Source organism: Corythoichthys intestinalis, chromosome 13, assembly GCF_030265065.1.
Source record: "Corythoichthys intestinalis isolate RoL2023-P3 chromosome 13, ASM3026506v1, whole genome shotgun sequence".
NCBI classification, from domain to species: Eukaryota; Metazoa; Chordata; class Actinopteri; order Syngnathiformes; family Syngnathidae; genus Corythoichthys; species Corythoichthys intestinalis.
In genome coordinates, this window is record NC_080407.1 from 38,376,438 (window position 1) to 38,393,053 (window position 16,616).

Sequence of the window (16,616 nt, forward strand, 5' to 3'; positions counted from 1 at the left end):
CCATCCGTCGTACCTTCGTGATCTGATATTTGGTCCTCCATGCAGGAAAACGGTGAAAAGTGAGTCCATTTTTCCTAACCCCTTTTTTTGTCGTAGGAGACGCCGTTGCACCCGGTAACGCAACAATAAGCACCCATATTTTCTTTCTAAAACACCGAAAGAGTTAGCTTAGCACTACCACACGTTACAATCCGCATTGACTCTGCCGGCCCGGAAGTGAATCATATTGCCAGCATGGAGGCGCGTCCAAACAATGACGTAGTACGTCCCATTCCCTATTGACAGCTCGACACTTCTCGAACGGGAGAGTGAGTGGTAAGTCCAGCATCGTGATTTTTTTATTAGAATGCGATTACATGGTTGTATATTTTTCCATGCTCTACACATAGCTAAAACTGGATATTAGGTAATGGGACAGCTCCTACCGACCTAAATATGATAAAGCTAGCCCAAATGTGGCTAAATGAATGCTCTACACATAGCTAAAACTGGATATTAGGTAATGGGACAGCTCCTACCGATCTAAATATGATAAAGCTAGCCCAAATGTGGCTAAATGAATGCTCTACACATAGCTAAAACTGGATTTTAGGTAATGGGACGGCTCCTACCGATCTAAATATGATAAAGCTAGCCCAAATGTGGCTAAATGAATGATATGTTATTGATATTTCAAAATAAATGACAAAACCATTTTATTTTCCAGGTGTTGCTGTAAACCGTCAAGTAATTACCCTTCCAAGAGTATGCCTGTGTCATCAGGAGATCCCAGACGTGAGAGCCAAACTTGCGGAGGCTGAAGCACTGACAGGGGCATGAATTTCATTAAAAAAATAAAACCATAAATTGTTAACAACATTGACACATTTTGTTGACTGTTTAATGTATTCTATTGGTGTATAATATATTGTAATTATATTACATTCTGACAAAATATTCAAAAGGCCGCAATAATAAATGATACCAGGTTTATGTTGAATCAGCATTAGCTTTCGTTGTCAGATTGTGACACAACATGTTATACCAAGCACACAACGGCACACATCAAAGAGCATAATTTTAGTAAGCAACACAAAGTTAGGATAGCAACGGACTAGCGCAACATTGAAAAATGATAATGGCAGTGGGAAATATGTATTTACTCTTTTCTGTAGCATGAAGTGTTCTCTATACAAAGATAATGCATTATCATTAAAATATGAAGGTAACTTGATTTTTCTTTTAAAAAATGTGTACTGTATATATGACTAGTTTATGATTTCATGTCATCAAAATTTGCTACATTTATTTCTCCTAAATCATCGTCATCTGATGTCGCAGACGGAAGAAATTCAGCATCTGGCAGGCCTCATAGGATCTCTTCAGTCGTCATCGCTGGACACCGCATCACTTGGGTCATCGTATGACTCGACCCACTCTCTCTTGATTTTGGGAAACTGGGTGGCAACTGACTTGCTTTTTTCATCGTGTTGAGGGTTTCCGCCACTTAATTTTTTATGTTTGGATTCCTGGAGGGAAAAAAAAAATCACAGCAGCATGAAGATATTGGATGAATCCTAATTTTAATTTAATAATAATTTCTTGGTGATCAAATAATAATGCCCCAGTCACAGCAGCATCTATTTGATGCTATTGTTCCCTCTTCAAATAGGCAGACCTTGATGTTGAAATATAAAAAACGAGCCAAGGACCTATTTGGTGCTGGGGACATTTGAATTTACATAACACCTATTGATATAGTAATAAAATCACATGAGTAGACGACATGTCAGCCAACCTATCTACTTATGACAGGCCAACAGCAAAAAAAAAAAAAAAATGTCGCACTTCAACAAACTGGCAGTAGGAGTCCCCCTAGTATATAAAAAAAAAAAGCCATTAATGTTCTACTTACGTCTTTGGAAAACCAAGGTTGCATTGTTGTAGGTTTTCAAAGCTGTCGTGGCTGAAATGATGAAAACAATGAGCCGATTGGGGACCTGTATGCATGCTAACAAAAACGGTCCAAACCTTTGCAGGAGAAGTTTTTTTTTTGGACCACTCCTAGAGTCTCGAGTCTTCCTGTGAGTAATTCATATCGCTACACATCGAGATGGCATGACGAATCCCGCGAGTAAAACCCAGAAAATGTTTGCAATATATGGCGAGGATAGCGTGGTGCTATATTTCCGTGTTCAGAGTGGTGGCGAGGCTTCCTGGAAGTTACGTCACGAGGTAGGGGTCGGCAGGACGGCGCGTCCCTCGTTGCTATGGTGTTGCTATGGCCATAACTCAAAAACTACGCGGTCAATTATTTATTTATTTTTTTTAAGTGACTTTTTGAGAGAGCGAATGACGCATTTAATACAATTCAACTGAGTAAAACACTTAAGAGCGAAATCTGAAAACCTCTTCAGTTCCCCTTTAACATTGAAACAACAACAGTGGCAGTCCACCCCGGCTTCCCCATTTTAATTGTCATTTTTTTTTTTTTTTTTTTTTTTTCATGGTCAATCTTAGTGCATTTGTACAACCATCCATCCCGGGTCCCTAACCTATATTTCCGCTGGGCGAATCTACTCATGGCCATGTTTTTGCTACCACAGCAAATTCTCTCGAGGCTCTCTCTGCTGCTGGGCGTCACTCCAAGCGCGGCCTTAACCTATTGTGTTTTGTCGTAGGAACCTGGGGCCCTCGTGAGCCACAAAAGGTGGCTCAAGACGCCACAGTGTGCCTCCCGACGGGTCTTGCACCCACCTTTTAAGGAGGGACCACTCCCTAGGGCGCCTCCACCCAGCTCACAATCTTCCGCCTCGTCAGACGCGAGGTGGGGAACCGCCACGTTCCAGTCCCGGTGAATTTGACCCGGCCTGACGCTGCCTCGCCAGTCAATTCACTTCCTATGGACAAGTATATGTCTATCCATATAAATATATATGCGCAATTAATCACATATATATATATATATATATATATATATATATATATATATATATATATATATATATGTATATATATGCATACACATACTGCGGGCCACAGCCCCCGTGTCAGATCGGAAACCAACAGTCACAATGAGCTTGCAACTGCCGATCCCTCGCGATCCTACTAACACTCGGGGGGGGGGTTCTCACGCACTAATCTACTAATCTAATCTACAATTCCATATACATGCCCATACCTATCCCATACACATATATTTATATGTATATGCATACATGCGCATGTATATATTACGTGTGTCCCACCAAATCAAATCAGGAAAACAACAACAATCCGGTGATTGTGTCGCCCAGACGCCAACCAGCATTTGGAAGGGAAGGTTGGGGTTTGGGGAGGGAGGGGGCGACTCACAACCCCTTCTCAATTGCCGTCTCTCGCAATTTAATCGGATTCCAGAGGACACCACGCTTACTAATCTAACGTATATTACGTGTGTCCCACCAAATCAAATCGGGAAAACAACAACAATCCGGTGATTGTGTCGCCCAGACGCCAACCAGCATTTGGAAGGGAAGGTTGGGGGTTGGGGAGGGAGGGGGCGACTCACAACCCCTTCTCAATTGCCGTCTCTCGCAATTTAATCGGATTCCAGAGGACACCACGCTTCCTAATCTAACTTGTCCTTTTATTTTACTTTTTTTTTTTTAAATCATTTTTATTTTTTAAAGTTTTTTTGTGTGTTTTTTTGATTTTCTTTTTTTATCTATCTTTCGCCCAGCCTAAACTACGCAATGGATGTTGTACTTCATGTACAAATCTATAAAATACCCCTCTAGTGTTAAGACTATTGTTACCAAACTAATTCCCCCTATGCCAGAATGCAACATTCACCGTTAGACAAAACACAAAATGGTCGAAGGTCGCTTCAAGTCAACTTTCACCCGCCTTAAATTATGACAAAACGTCTTTTTACCTTTTCGGCTTTTGACGGTGCACCTACAAGGGCTCCAGTTGACTCTTCCGCAGCCGTTCGTCCATCCCCTCCGTCATCTGGGCCTATCACGTTGTCAAACCATCACGTCGGGGTCACCAACTGAAGGAAATTAGTCCTCCCAGCCCAAACCGCACGGGGAGGCCGGCAACAGAATGGAAATGTGCTCCGCCGCTCGACGCCCCCGCGAGCCAGGCCAGGAGGAAGCTAAACTCCGTGCGTTCCTGTGTTAACCCTTTGCACACTGACTCCATGTTTCAAAAGCTTGAAGAACACTCGCCGAAAACAGGTTGACAATTTATTCGTCGACAATGGTCAAAAACAAGGCAAAAACAGACGACGGAGGGACAATTCTGGATCCAAAACAAGGCTACATGTTTCCGAGCAGAAGAAATCTGTCTTATCTCAGTGTCCAGTCTTTTTGAAGTCTTTGCTGACGCGGGTCTTGTCGAAGGCGTTTCTGGGCGTTGCTTTTGGGCCACCCCCGCTGTGGCCGGTTTTGGGCGGCTTAGGTTCGTGCGCGGATTGGGACGCCCGCTATCAACTTTGCTGTCCAGGCTGGTTGTACCTGTTTTAGGACAAAGCGCTTTGTCCTTGGAGTTTGCTAGGAGAGCAGATTACCCGAGTTGGTGCGTCACTCTTGTGATAAGACGGCATTGTGTATCTCTTCTATTTCTTCTCGTTAAACTATGGTGTGCTATTTATTTTATATTAGTAGTGTAGTCCTACCGTAAATATGAAAATGATACTATTTCCTGATTAATTATATTACGTGTGTTAGCCTAATGCAAACAGTTAGACGGTGCCTACGAAAACCTGTACCATATGTCTGTGTTAGACTATATATGTGTTAGACTAATGCAAACAGTTATATGGAGTGTGCGATGACGATATCGTTTCTCCTTCAATAGATTGTTATTAACATCACAGCATTGTACAAAAATAAATAAATAAAAATGAGTGAAAATTTAGGAGGAAACGGGTGGAGTAAGGCTGAGTACATTACACTCCTTATCTATCACACTAGACAGAGAGTTGTGGGGGTCAAGGAAGGAGATTAGATCAGTAAGAAAATAAGAGAATGGCTAAGAGAGAAAGAGAATAAACAATGTTTTGAAAAAGGAGAAACATGAAAAGATAATCTAGAGGATTATAAAGTTAAATTGATAATGCAACTGAAGGAGAAAAAGGAAAGCGTGCCCACACTGCTGAACAGATCAGCACACAAGAAAAAGGTACATGAATTAGAAGAGGATGTAGCAATGGTGAACAACCTATTGGCTTCAGCCTTACAAATTCGGCCCAAAATGACCCAACAAAATGATCCGCCACCATATGAGTCTGCCCTTCTACCCTCCATGCCAATCAGTCCTCCTATTAATTTAATCTATCCGAGAGAAATTAAAGAGGAAAAAACAAGTGACGACCTGCTCTTAACAACCGATGAAATTCATAGTAAATCAACTCCAGTAATCAATGTGACAGATGACAGTTCACTATGCGGTCCACCAATGACATCGAAAATGACAAGTACGCTTTCTCCAATGATACCGTCTTCAATGCAGCCGTCATATAACAGCAGTGACGCGGTAAATGTTAAAAATAAAATGACAAACGATGTTGAATGGAAATCATTGGCATTGCACTTTATGAAAAGACAGGTGGTAAAAGTTAATGCAGAAAATACTGAACTGCAAGAAATGCAAATCGAACGTGTTCAGCTCCAACTAAGGGCCGCTGAGCAAGAGCAAGAAGATATTAAGAAAAATGTTATAACTCAGGTAGCTCAGGGGACTCAAGCTTTTGCATCTGCCCCCGATGTCAATGTAAATAGTGTGTCCCAACCCCTGAGGGGAAGAGGGAGAGAAGGGGGACATGGCCGAGTCACTCCAATTCGGTTGTCTACCCGAGGTTTTAGACGCGGGAAATGTTATAACTGTCAACAATATGGACATATTACTCGTGACTGTCCGAATCTACCATGTTGCCGTTACTGCAACAAAGAACATTACTCCGACACATGCCCTTTGATGCCTTGGACAATGAGGGCAGGACAGATACGGCCAATACAGGCTGTTCTATATCAAGAGCGTGCTCCGCAGGGAATGGCCCCTCAACATAACAATAGGGGGCTTCAAGCACCTGGTCTTCATCATTAGGGGGGCCCCACGGAAATGGTGTCGTCTACTGCTGAGCCATATGTCGATGTGTTTGTTGATGGCAAACAGCTTCGGTTTTTGGTAGACACTGGTGCGACTTTTTCAACTTGTACGTCGCCACTTCCAACACCTTCTTATAAAAAGGCCATTTCCGTGGTGGGGGTAACTGGCCAAGCTGTCTCAGTGGCCTTTTCGCCCCTGTGACAGTGCAACTTGGTTTATAAACTTTCAAACATGAATTCCTTATTCAAGAGACTTGTCCCGCTAATTTGTTGGGCAGAGCCATTCTGACTAGATGTAATATCTTTGTTTTGTGCTCGCCTGACAGTTTGCGAATCACCTTTCCTGATGGATATACAATTTTGGCAAATGGACATAAAAGACCATCTTCTTTTGTCCAAGTGGATGTTTCGTCAATCACACCCATTGCTGACATTTATTGGGGACTAATAGACACTGACTTTGTCAATGCAGCAAGCATTCTTCACGTTTTGGCGGAATGGAAGCCCTGGTTTGTGGCTTTGGGTCCTTTCCTGCCTTCCCCCGATCCTCCTCATTGCACGCTGTTTTACGACCGTTTCTGTGACTTACACAATCAGCACCTCTTCTTTGAGGAGATGGCTGGTCACAATGCAATTTGCCTTGTAAATTCATTTACATAGGCAAACAGGGGGAGGCTGCAGATGTTGAATTGCCAATGGTTTAAAATGCCTTTATCAGTTTCACACATTTCATTGGCGCTGCATGCAAAACATGCAGCCAAAGAATTAAGACCTATGATGAAAGAAGCATTGACTCTTACTGATTGGCAACTAACACAACTACCACAAGTCGAATTTTGACCAGAAAAAGACATGTACAGAATTAAGTGTGACACCAATGATACAGTTATACGAGAACATTGAACATTAACGAGACACCAGGTTGGGGAACTTGATGATTTAGAGGGACCAGAGAAATAGAATAGAATAGAACAGCCCTTTATTGTTATTATACAGTTGACCAATGCAATAGTAGAGCATCTCTCTTTACAGTGTACAAGTAAAAAAACCTAAAGTGACTTGCAAGAATAAAAGTATAACATCTAAATAAATGTAAAATGTGTGTGAGGTAGTCCTATAAGGCAGTGCAAATAATTGGAGTAGCAGCAGTTGAAAGTGAAGACATTGAATGTTGCGCGTTAACATAGCACGGGAATAAGTATTGCACATAGATTATGTGTGAATTAAGCCTGAACGATATATTGTTTAAACATCGCCATCGCGAAATGTTAAAAATGTTATAAAGAATAAGTACATATATATGTTTGGTACAAGCACGGTTTAACACGTAACATTCTGATTGTGGATGTTTTGTGTTTATGTTACTAACAAGGGGTTAGTCTAAAATAGGGAAACAAGTTGTTACAGGGAGTGTATAAATAATGATAACAAATCAAAGTTGGTATTAAAAAACATTATAAAATGCACATGGAAAGCAGATAATTCTACCAACCTGGGGTAAGATACAAATGGATGTTTTTTTAGTGCACGAAAAAATATTCTTTGTTCTCCTCTGGACTGCTGAATTATCTTCCATTATAAATTATATGGATGTCAATTAGAAAAGTATATTTATATTAACAGCGCTAGATGAAATCATGATCAGAATTAAAGTTTGAATTGATGAATGGTAAGAGGTAGTGTTTAAGTGTTAAATAACAGCAGAGAAGCCACTGTGGAATAATAATAAAAAAAACTTAAAAAATTAAGAAATGTGAAGTGAATTGATCCTAAAGAATTAGATTTTCACTAAAATAAAGTACTGTCGCAAGCACGCCAAATGTTGAAATGTATATTTCATCCACACTTTGTGAGTGAGTGGAAGTGTCAAATGTAACCTGATCAGTTCATTTGATCACAGGATCTGTCCCTTACAATGTGTGGAAGGAAAACAAGATGTTATCTACAAACAGTATGGGGGAGCAAAATTGAGTGAAAAGGAAGGTAAACAGTAATAAAAGTTTATGATCAAAGTTGATCTGGAAGGAAGCTAAATAGTTGTAAAACTTTATGACAACTGACGTGTCTGTAAGATGTAAGAGTAACATGAAACAATAAAGACTTGAGTGGGTATATATAAAAAAAAAAAAAAAAGAACAGATAAGGTTCCTTAAAAGAGTGTTGTCGTCCCACAACACTCTCCCATGCAAATGAAAAAGTTTGCCTGGGTCAAAAAGTCAGATTTTGACTTATGTGGACTACACACTGTGACATGGAAAATTAAAATTCGAAATATAAAATTTAAATTGAGTATTAAATTTACCCAAAAGATATCCTGGGCCTAGATACTGAATTTGCCTTAATCAATCAAGTAAATTATAATTGCGTCGATGAATCGTAATTTTTGCATTATATGTTGATGAATCTTCAACAGTGACTTAAAGAAGGTGAAAGAACATTTTGTCAGCTCTAATTAAATTCCGAAACAAAGATAAATTCCAAATTTTTAATCTTGAGTGGAACATTGCGCGATATATTAATGCCACTGCAAAATTCAATTTACTGATTAAAATGGGAACTGACTAAATTGATCATAAGCAATTATTGGCATTGGGCCAAGTAGAATTATACTGCGAAAATTGTAATATGAAGAGTCTGAGATCAAGTTTCATATTTGTAATACTCCTATATAGGACAGATTTATTAAACTGTTCTTGTATGGAGCTGTTACTACGGGGTGTTATAAAGGTTAATCAAATGTTATGTAATTTTACGGAAATTCAATATAATTTTATGGAATTTAGAGGAATAGGTTGTTTTTCTTTGTGTTTGTCACAATTTCCAAATTAATCGTTTATGATTACAATTTTCTGAGTATAATTCAAAATTATATATATTTTTTCCTTTGTACTTTTTATTTATTTTTTGATTCATTTTTTGGCGAATTAGATAAATTACTTCAGTTTCATACTATTTTCACATTTACAGAATTGAATTTAGTTCGTTTGTGGTTTTGTTTTAGTTAATGATTTTGTTAAAGTCGATTTGCAGATGTAGAATTGATCTGTCACTTGTTTATTGCAGTAAATTTTAGAAATTAAGACTACGTTACTGATACAGTACATGGGGCACTGATTGATCGATACAGTCTATTTATGTTTATAGTAATGCATAATTTCAAATGACATTGTTATCTATTTATGAGATTCTTGAAATGAATATGAAATTGATGGGTTTATGTACCAGATGTTGACTAACAAATCCATTTTGTGTTCCAGATGACTGTGTTGGTGAATAGAGACCCAACACTCACAAAGTCTCAGCCCGAGGGGTTTGAATTTTTTGTATAGTCTTTTAAGTCTATATTGGATTAACTGCTTTGGATGGAAAAATGTAAAACTAAATTGTCCAATTTAAGCTCCTTAATTGACATTTACATTTTTTTTTTTTTTTTGTTTAGTAGGCAAATTGGGATAAATAGAAGTGTGTTACTGTGGATTTGATCATCACTGTACATGCACTAGAAAATGTGTGAGTTGATTCAAGATAACAACGGTAAAGATTATTTGTGTGTTAGCAAATGTAGATATTTTTTAGCCCTGTGTTTTGTTTTGTAAATTCACATGGCTAAACAGAGGGAGTTAGTTGTATAGTTATTGATAACTTTACTACATACATTTTTGTTCTGTTTTGGTCTGATTGTAATCTTTGAAAGATTTTAATGGGAATTTTAGGGGTTAAATTCCAATACCATAATATTTTTATTTTTGCAAGTGGGCTTTTTTAAGACTTTTTCAATTATGATGAAAGAATGTTGTGTTTTCAAGCAGTAAAAATGTTCTCAGCAAAACATGCAAATGTGATCAAATTTAATTTTGGATATTTGCGGCTAGCATAAGCTGTTATAGGAAGTGTAGGGTTTGAGAATTGCACGAGGTGGGGGAAGAGTTCTTGGATTTCTTGGATGCAAAGGAGGTTCACACTTCCCCAGAGGACCAAGCGAGCTTCGGACTGGTCAGTATGGTCACTCGACATCTCTATGCTGCTCCCTTCCCCCACAGACATTGCAACAGCCACCAGAGGGATTTGAAAGGCTCCGTCCCCAATGCTGTCTTCCATGCCTTGGAGGAGAATGTGACTGGCACCATGGCAGCAGTAAAGCGAGGACCCCAACAACAGCCGCAACCAACCTGTGCTGCTGTGATTGAAAGCTGGCTGTCACGCCAGTGGAGATGTCCAGAGACTTGGTGAGGAGGTAACACCGTCATCCTTATCTCCGTAAAGGTGGACGTTTGCATGCTGGTGGACACGAGTCCTCCTCAGTCAAAATCCAAGCCGTTGTAGGACAGCAGCAGCAGCAATCTGTCTGAGGGGAACCCCAGTGAATCGGGGGGGGACTGCATTTAACTCACCAATGCGGAAGACAACATGTTCTGCAGCCTGGATGGACTGACCATCTTGTTCGTGGATGGACAAGAACTGCATGAATCGACAACCATACAAGGAGTGGTAGTGTCTACAGGCCCTTTTGCGATGAGGGTCCATCGCCATCATCCTCGTGACATCCCTACCTCGTGCCGCCTCAGAGCTTGTTTTTAGTTTTATTCCAGTTCAAAGAGTGATATATTTGTGGGATTTTTTTGTTTTAAGTAAAGTACAGTGAAATTAGATTTATATTATTTTTTTGTTAAAATCATCTAAATTTAGTTTCAAAGTAGTTTTTTTTTTCAAAAGGTTTCCAATAAAAATGTAGACTGGATTTAGACAGTGAAAGTTAGACATTTTTTAGTTTTTTAGGTTTAGTTAATAGGTCGTACACATTTGTGGGTTTTGCTGACAGCAATAAAGTCACCGATACATGTTTTGATGATGTTTAATGATGGGGTTTTGTCATTTTGTTACACAGCTTCACTGTGTAAACAGGAGGATTGTTATGTACTTACATTTATATGTTTACTTGTATGCATTATGTAGTCTTTTATTTTTAGTCAAAGCAATCATGCATTCACGTTCTTGTTAGTTTTAACATATACAATTTGTTATCACAAGAGTAAGCTAATTCTATTTTAGCCCTTTGAAGATGATAAAGGTGTAAAATGAACCCCACAGTCTATTCAAGTCTTTGTTAATCTAAGCAGGGGAGGTCACAAGACATCCCCCAGAACTGTTCCTTGTTGATCACTGGTTTGAATGAGTAAAGTAAACGCCCACTAAATTGTAAAATGTGAGGTATATATTGGAGTCAGATGGTGTAATGTGTGTGCCTCATTCATTAAAACTTGTGTTTGTTGTTTGACTGCACCCTGAGACTCTCAGCCTTTTTATGTCGACTCCGTCTGTAGTAAAGCCTCCAGAACAGAAAACGAATGCGCGCCGTTGTAAGTACAAGGTCGAGATCCAACGCCAACAACACCCATAATTTCTAATACACCGAAGGGATTAGTTTAGCACTACCACACGTTACAATCCCCGTTGAGTCTGCCGGACCGGTAGTAAAGGATATTATCAGCATGGAGGCGTGTCCAAACAATGACGTAGTACGTCCCATTCCCTATAGACCCCAATTACGTGACGTCACAACTCCCCCCCTCTGACTGGTGCCGCCATATTGTCCGTCAGCTCATCGTGTTTACATATTACCGCTACGTACATTCCTCCGATTACTGCGTGTTTTTCTGCTTGTGTAAGGAATCACCGCCTAGTAAACGAACCCCAAAACCTTCCTGACAATCGTTAACACTGATTAATCAAAATGGTGAAGGCATGTGTGGCGGTTGGTTGCAGTAACAGAGAAGATAAACGATCATTTTAGTAGTTGCTGTGTTCCCGTTGTTAAAAGGGCAAATCTCGAAAGCAGCACGGTTTGTTTTATCTCGGTCCAAAATGCGTTTGTGTCGACAGCCGTTAGACAGCGGCGAAAACATCAATATGATGCCAACACGATCACAGACATCATCAGACGGAGACTACGAAGTTCTTCGCCACGGTCGCACAGCAAGAAGGTGAGCGCAACACAGTGACGTGCGGTGAGGTTCATGGTTGGTGAGGCACTGACTCCTTTAGTGTCAGATTTCCAAATATATAAACCAAAAAGGGTAGCTTATTCAATTGGCTACTGGTTATTTCATATCTCATCAGCATTCTTCACAAAACACGCTCACACGGTACATATTATCGATACGTAAAAGCAGCGTTGTTAATAACGCCGTTACATTATAACGGCGTTATTTTTTTCAGTAGTGGGTAATCTAATTAATTACTTTTCTCATCTTGGCAACGCCGTTACCGTTACTGAGGACGGAAAGGCATGCGTTACTATGCGTTACTATATTGGTCGAAAAGTCTGAGGGAGACGGACTCACCGAGACGACAGAGCAGAGCAGGAGCGGGGAGGAGGCAAGAAAGTTGTAACGCCGAGCAAACGCGATGCTAGGTAGCTCCAATAATACATGTTGTAGCCGATAGCCGACAAACTACGCCCGCATGTTATGGTAGATATGGTAGACATGGTAGATATCCGATGTACTGTATATAGATATAACTAGATGCAAAATGACAGACATGGCACTAAATGCGTTAGTAGACAGCCGCCATCTTAAAGCAGTAGGCTTTTTAGGACGGCTCTGTTGTAGAGAACCTTCCAAGCGAACCTAAGTAACTTTTTATCTAAAATACTTCCCAATCGGCAAAATCTTGACTTGAATCTATCTTTAAATGATGAAACAGTTTTAAAACTTCCACATTTCGAAAGTAGAGAGAAGGGAACTAATGCAATAATGGGAGCAATTTTAACAAGTTTTAACAGTTGATTCAGGGTAAAGGGTAAATTAGGGTAAAGAATGGGGCTCGGGCCAATTTTACCAAAAACCTCCACAAAAAACTTCACATAGTGTGACCAATGTTTTTTTTTTTTTTTTTTTTTTTTTTTTTTGAGGAAAAAAAAAAAGTAACTATCACCAATTACTTTGTCAAGTAACTAATTACTCTTACATTCAGGTAATTGAGTTACTAACGCAATTACTTTTTGGGAGAAGTAATTTGTAACTATAAGTAATTACTTTTTTTCAGTAAGATTAACAACACTGCGCAAAAGTAACATGCATTTGCTCTACACCCTCAATGTGTTGGCCGTCACAATTGTATAATTCATGCAACATAAATGAGGGTAAAGAGTGGTGTACAAAACCACAGAATTCAATTCTGACCTTTTGTGAAATATTCAATTGTTTTAAAAACTTTTAATTCTGATATGTTAATCAATTTATTACAGATTGCTAAACAAAAAGTGTGAAAAGAAAAACAGAATATCTTATTTAAGGCCAACATTTTTTTTTTTTAATAAGATTGAAATGAAAACTTTGTGGTCTTGCGCCTGTCCTTCACAACAAAAACCGCCGTTACTTTGGGAGGGCATAGGTTTGGTCTCAACATTCGTAGGGACGATATAACAGCATAACTTGTATGTAGGTACACTTTTTGCTGGGGACGGGACATTAATAAGACCAAACAGATTGGATGAAGGGGGCAAAGGGCCACATTTCTCATGTATATGAACCTAATTAATTAATAGGCAAAATGATCAATGCAAAATAAATCCTTATCTACTGATAATAACTTTTACGTGCATTGGTTGAGATGATGCACTGTTCGATTCAAACCTTTGTTTTCAAAAAATACTAAAGAAACATTTTGATAACTTCCTGAATAAATGTCTGGTTTTTATTAGCAAACATAAACATAGTGAAAAAAATTCACTTAATAATGGTAGGGTCAATTCTATCCATACAACATATGGAACTATTGAAAGATCTAAATTCTCTATATAACTGAACATTATATCATGCAAAAAAGGTAAGATTGCTTAAAAGTTGGTGGGGACAATTTTAGCATCCTGAAAAGTTGGTAGTGTTATGTCCCTACCGTCCCTATGCAAACCTATGCCCTTTTTGTAAAAGTCCTCCTTATTTTCCTTTACTTTAAAAAATCTCTCCGCCTCAATTGAGAGGATTGCTTCAATTAGATCGTTCTGTGTTCTGTTTGACAAGCCAGAAAACACAGTGGATGTGTCCAAATGTCTAGCTAACCTTTCATCTTTCTCAGCAAAACCATGTAATCGTTCTACATATGTGCCACGTTTAGAAGAGCTTACACGCTCATCGTTACCACGAAATGTTAACTCCTGTTTAGCTAGGATGCAGGTTGCATTAATGAGGTTAGGCCTGTCGCGATAACAAATTTTAGTGTGCGATAATTATTCTCATAAATTATTGCGATATGCGATATTATTGCGCCCCCCCCAATTTTTTTTAACCAATTTACAATAACACCGTGCGAATACAGTATATATTAATAGATCAAGTACACCCATTTAAACACAATAAATATTTACTCTTAAATTCAAATATACTTTTTAAGAAATCACAACTAAAAACAATAGACCCTGCCTCTTAAGTAAAAAACAACAATATTGATACCGCACAGAAACACAGAATAAATAAAATGTGTTTAAAAAAAAAAAAAAAAAATTGCACTTAATAACTTAAGCATTTAGGAAAATGAAAACATTTCCACTCATAGCTTCTGCAATGGTGTTCCATAGGGATGCAACGATACAGTTAAGTCATGGTTCGGTACGAATTTTGATACGGGGGACAAGAATTTCGATCCGATTCAATACATTTAATGCTCTGTAAAAAAAAAAAAAAAAAAACAATTGTATTTTTTTTTTTTTTTTTGGCTAACAAGCAAATATTAAATTGCCATCATATAAACATGCATTTTATTGCATAATATTTACGTGCTTACTTCTTACTGATATGAAAAAAATTTGTATAAAAGGGCTGAGAACATTCTTTACTGTTTGTAAAGTGAGGCAGGGCACACCGTTGATTGCTACAGCTCTCTTAGTAGCTAGGTTTACTACATGAGCAAGTAGGATGTCTATTTATGGTCCAAATCCATTTGTGTCACGTACTGAATTAACAATATTTGCAACATTATCTATAGTCACTGGTATGGATTGATTTGGCCTTCTTAACCTCATGTGACAAATGACAGTTTAGAATTCATCGATGTAGTATATGGACTAAATGTCCCATAATCACTCTGGGCTCACGTAGCCAATGGCATGGAACGTAGCACATCATATTGCCATTTCATGATATCTAGTGTGTGCGCGCAACCGTGCATTAAAAAAGTTAGCAAGCGCTGCTGAAGTCACGTCTGCTCATTACTACACAACACCAGCATATGACGGCTTTCATAAACAGGACGAGTTTGAAGCACAGCGCTCGTAATTTCATTCAGCTGTTCGTTGTCAAAGTGAGGTTATTCGTAGCAGCCAAGTCGGTAACAATGTTTTGGTGGAAGTCGTTGTAAATATCCAGCGTTGTCCTGAAAAATGGCCGCCCCGCGTGAAATGTCACTCCTAAAGGGAGCGCCCACACGTCAACAACACCGGCGCACCATACATGGTCCACAGTCACTCTGGAGCACTGACACGGCCGGTATACGTCGAACAATAGGATACAATGGGAACGATTGACTCTGGCGCTAGTTTTTGCCGGACCTGGAATGAAGATGCATTTTGCGCAGTTGGTAACAAACTTTTAACAGCACGTCTGCTGCATGCGCGCACACACGTGCACGCGAGGCGATAAATCACAGCAGAAAAATTACCGCCTTCATTTTTATATATCGCGCGATAAATGGAATTATTGCATATTGCGACAGGCTTAAATGAGGTCTTTCAAACTCTTTCGGTTTTCCTTTACCTTAGCATGGTGGATGCTACCGTTGAGCTTCCGCTGTTCGTCAAAGCCAAATCGATCCTTGAGCTTCCAAAAGTTTTTAAAGCAATCAGGCTTTGAATGTGAGTGGTCGAGCTCTCATGTTTGCTGAGGTTTCGTGGTAGTTTTTTAATGTCACAATATCTCCTGTTTGTCCAGACATTGGCACAAGTTTAGAAGAAAAGGCAGGGAAAGCAGCAAAGGCGATTTTTCGCCAGTCTTTTCAGGTGTACCAGTCCATTTGAAAAGTGCGAGTTATCTTCTGTCCTGTAGTTTGAAGCAAACCTTTAAGCTCCGGTGTTGTGTTAATCGCGTCCACTTTTGACGGAAAGTCCAGTTTCACGCACGCCCCCTTTCAGTGCGGCAGTGTACTATCTGCCGCAACCTGTGCCTTTTCACTGCGGTTTTATTTCCCATCAGCAAAACTAAATGTGTCGCTAACAAACATTAAACTTTAACGGTTAAATACATTAGCCAGTTTGTGGAAAATCAGGTCAAATAAACGTACCTGGAAACATTATAATGGCGACATGCAGATGTACGGCAACCAGCACGCTCCAATTCCATGTATCAACCCAGTTTGTTATGGATTGCACATTCAGAGGTGTGGCTTTACTCGTTGCTGCCGCACCTCTCGTTTCATTTCTTTATTTGAACAGGAAATGGGCAAATTCAGTGATTTTGACTATAAAAAATGTTTGAAATGAGTCATACATAAAGAGCAATGGACAAATATTAATATATATATGATCTTTATTCCGGAATCTCACAGTGG

At 39.2% G+C, this 16,616-nt stretch overlaps 1 long non-coding RNA gene across 1 annotated transcript; it reads right to left on the reverse strand.

Annotated features, from left to right (window-relative positions):
- Positions 1-919: 919 nt before the first annotated feature.
- On the reverse strand, positions 920-2,310 carry LOC130927701 (uncharacterized). Its single transcript, XR_009066492.1, has 3 exons — positions 2,011-2,310; positions 1,895-1,945; positions 920-1,508 (listed from the first exon to the last, which is right to left on the reverse strand). It is a non-coding gene; the product is annotated as an uncharacterized LOC130927701 (long non-coding RNA).
- Between the last annotated feature and the right edge of the window lie 14,306 nt (positions 2,311-16,616).